Source organism: Octodon degus, unplaced genomic scaffold, assembly GCF_000260255.1.
Source record: "Octodon degus isolate 3935 unplaced genomic scaffold, OctDeg1.0 scaffold00001, whole genome shotgun sequence".
Lineage (NCBI taxonomy): Eukaryota > Metazoa > Chordata > Mammalia > Rodentia > Octodontidae > Octodon > Octodon degus.
This window is the reverse complement of record NW_004524577.1, coordinates 36,452,258-36,456,009: the sequence shown is the minus strand read 5'-3', so window position 1 is coordinate 36,456,009 and position 3,752 is coordinate 36,452,258. Positions and strand designations below refer to the sequence as shown.

Sequence of the window (3,752 nt, the reverse complement as noted above, 5' to 3'; positions counted from 1 at the left end):
AGGCGCTCAGTCAGCTGAGCTATCTCCCTGGCCCTTCATACAAGGATTTTAATGTGCTCTTCAATTGTTGCAGATCTCTAGGTAATCAGGCTTTACACATTGTATTATAAAATAGGGCATTCAAATAGCATAGCAGTGTATAAAAAGCTCTGATTTCACGACCATTGCTTATCTTTCACACACTGTCCATCCCTGGACGACATTTGTACTTCTTAAAAACAGTGATCAAATGTTTTTGGGGGGGGGGAGTTGAGATAGGGTATAGGGTATCACTATGTAGTTCAGGCTGGCCTCAAATACCTTCTGCCTCAGCCTTCCAAGGGCTGGAATTACAAGGGTGTGTCACAAGGGTGGCTCAAGATATATATATATATATATATATATATATATATATATATATATATAAATATTTATTTATTTATTTAGTGTGTGGCCAGCTCAGCCCACCAGGGGGCGGGCGGGCTGGCCAGCATGTGGTGCTGGGGGATTGAACCGAGGTCTCTGTGCTTTGCTTGAGCTTAGCTTGTTCTAAGTAGGTGCTTTAGACCACTGAGCCATCTCACCAGCCCTATATATTGTTTTGCTATTTACTTTTTTCTCTTAAGACATATGGAACGTTTCCATGTCAGTACATACTGGTTTACGTTATTATTGTTGTGCTGGCAATTGAACTCAGGATTTCAAACAACCCAAATAAATGCTTCTCCACTGAACTAGTACTCCAACTCCCTACCTTACTTTTTAAACTGCTGTATTTTACTATACCGATGTATTTAGTTCTTTGTAACTAGTCCTCAGGTGGTAGATGCTTATTTTCTGGTTTCCACTATTACAAATAAATTAGAAATAAACATCTTTATGCATCATTGAATATTTGAACTAGTATTGTTTTATTGCATTTTATTTATTTTTAATATCAGGGATCGAACTCAGGACCTTGTGCTTGCCAGGCAGTAACTTAATCCCCTGAGCTACTTCTCCAAGCCTTAACTAATATTACTTTAGAAGAAGTTAGTTAATCTTTTAAAAATTTTTGTAGTCATAAAAGAAAATAAAACTAGTTCGAATATTTCTATTAGCACATGTTTGAGGTACATGATTATATTCATTGTGGTATAGTTTTTTTCGTTATGGTATAGTTTTTAATTCTACAAAAAATGAGTTTCATAGTTTCATAATCTTATTTTTTTAATGGTATACTGTGAACATCTTACTGTATGTTCAACCTGTGAATATTGTTTCTTCCTTCCTGATGGGAGCCTCACTAAGTTGCCCTAAGTGGCTTTGAGCTGGCAATCTTCCTGCCTCAGTTTTCTGAGTAGCTGAGATTGTAGGCATGAACTACCACACCCATCTCTCAACTTTTCTTTCTGTTTTTCCTTTTTGTTCTTGATTGTTTTTTGATAGGATCTCATTATGTAGTCCAAGCTGGCCTCCAACTCCGATCTGCCTCAGCATCCCAGGTTACATATGTGAATGCCAGGCCTGGCTACATAGCTTTTCATTGCTACAAAATCCAAATCATCTTTCAGGAAGCCCATGCAAATAAGCACCCATTTCTTGTACCCCCAAGTACGTTTTTAACCTTTCTAAACGTCTAGCAACCTGGTAGGTCAAATCTGGTACATCACTGTTGGTTTTCTTTCTTTCTTTCTTTCTTTCTTTCTTTCTTTTTTTTTTTTTTTCTGGTTTCTAGTGAGGTAGAACAGTTTTCCATGTAATTACCCACTCTCCCTCTCTAGACTAGCTTGTTACTGTTCTTTGAATTTTAAACAGTTGGTGTGGTTATCTTTTGCTTACTTGTAAGAGCTCTCAATATATGTATTATATAGATCAAAATTAGATACTAAGGATAGTAAGCAAGCATATATAATTAAACTGTTGAACACGTTACAATTATTTCTCCATATCACTATATTTTTCAACTTTCGGGTCTTTTGATATGGAAGGCACAATTTGTTTTGCTTAAACTACTAATTTTCTCCTTGTTTTTGGGCTTGGCACTATGTTTAGAAATAGGAGCATAAATAGGTCCTTTCGTAACATGAATGATTGCTACAGATGCAAACGGGTGTGGTGTACATGGAATGTGCATACGACTGGACTCACGCACGCGGACCGCAGTTCACACCCGGCACATCCAAGTCAGGGCCCTCAACCCTTACACTGTGCCACGTTAACCATGTTACTTAATATGGACCAGTTTCTTCATCTGCAAAGTGAGGGTGACACCCTCCTGGAGGTTGATACAAGTGCTAAACTATGTACAGCATGGTGCAAGCCTCGATTTTCTTTGCTGTCAGCGGGTCACTTCTTAGGGCCAAAGAGAGCCCTCTCTCGGACCACGCAGACTAAATTAAAATCTGTGAATTTGGGCGAGTTTACATTCCACTTTCGGGGAGCTTTTGGAAGCCCGCGTTGAACTACAGACCCCGTAACACGCCTACAGGGGCCGCAATTTCTGTGCACGGAGCTCTAGAAGCTTGGCAGAGGGCAAGGGCACAGGCCTCGGTCATTTGCCGGATTTTCCCTCCTTAACATACCCTCCCGCCTTCCAGAGCGCTGCGCCCGCGTTCCTTCCTCCGGGACCGCTGACGTCCCAGGTTTCGAGGCGAGCCTTCCGCGAACACGGCGGAGCCGTGCGCTCTGAGGCGCGCATTTTCCGCGAAAATCTCGTCGGCTGCGTGGGGCCGAGATCGCCGCTGAATAACCGGCGCGACCGTATCTCGCGTCCTCTACAATCCCGGAGAATCTCGGCTCCGCTCCGCGCACACACGCCCGCCTCCCCGAGCGCCGACCGCCGCCGCGCCCGCCGGGGAGCGCTCCGCCCGCGCCGGGCCGGCGGTGGACGCGCGACGCCGGCTCCCTACTCCGCCCGGCAGGCGCGCAGGGCCGGGGAAGGCGCTGGACGCGCGTCGCCCTCAGCCGCTCGGGCCGCGACGCTCCCTTTGCGCCCTCCTGGCGGCGCCAAACGCGGGCGGCCCCGCGAAGGGGGAGGAGGGGCTCCTGGGGGAGCGGCGGGGAATTCCCCCTTCCACCGAACGTTCCCGATTGTTCGCGTCGTCACGTCAGCAGCAGGGGGTAATCCCCGGCTCCAGCTGCTCCTGACGTCACCGCGCGCAGCCACCGCCCCCTCGGCCGGCGCCGCGCTCCCCCGCCTTCGGGCCTCTAGGCCCCGCCCAGTCGTAGCCACGCCCTCCCCGCCTTCCGACGTAGTGGGCGGGGCTTCTCTGACCAGGGCGAGAGCGGTTGCTCCGGCCAGAAGGTTCTGTGGTAGAGGCGCTCCTCCTGCTGCCCCGCCCAGTCGGTTCGTTGCCTCGCTTCTTCCACACCCTCTCTCCCTCCTTCTCCTCGCCCCGCCTTCCTCACCTCGTCTCTTCAACCCCTGTGGTTCCTTCCCCTCCTCGCCACCCTCTGCGATCTCGCGAGACTTGGCCCAGAACATTGCGGATCGGGTCGGCGCCATTTTGGGACTGAGACTGGTTGTGGGGGAGGGAAAAGCGGCAAAAGGGGATTATTCAAAGTACCGAAAACCTCCTCCCGGGATCGAGCGCGGCGGCACCCCCAGGCCAGGGGTACCTCTGGTGGGGCAGAAGGTAACACCGCTCTCTGCCCTCCGCGCCGGAGCCCGGAGGAGGAGGGGAGGAGGGTGCTCCTGTCGGCGTCGGGGCTGGAGGGCTCGGAGCGGCGTTGGCGCCGCGAGGTGCGAGGCTGCCCGCGGCCGGGGGCGGCGGGAGCCGGAGGGCTCGGGG

At 49.8% G+C, this 3,752-nt stretch overlaps 1 protein-coding gene across 5 annotated transcripts in view; it reads left to right on the top strand.

The window, feature by feature from the left end:
- The first annotated feature begins 3,252 nt into the window (after window positions 1-3,252).
- Gpbp1 (GC-rich promoter binding protein 1) overlaps window positions 3,253-3,752 on the top strand; it is a 65,044-nt gene continuing 64,544 nt past the window's right edge. For 2 of the 5 annotated variants that reach the window (XM_004623083.3, XM_004623081.2), the window contains exon 1: window positions 3,284-3,596. The gene's annotated coding sequence lies outside the window, so the exon portion shown is untranslated. Of the gene's footprint in view, window positions 3,597-3,627; window positions 3,704-3,752 lie in introns of those variants that run through there. The other 3 variants (XM_023708612.1, XM_023708570.1, XM_023708590.1) reach the window with 3 other exon arrangements.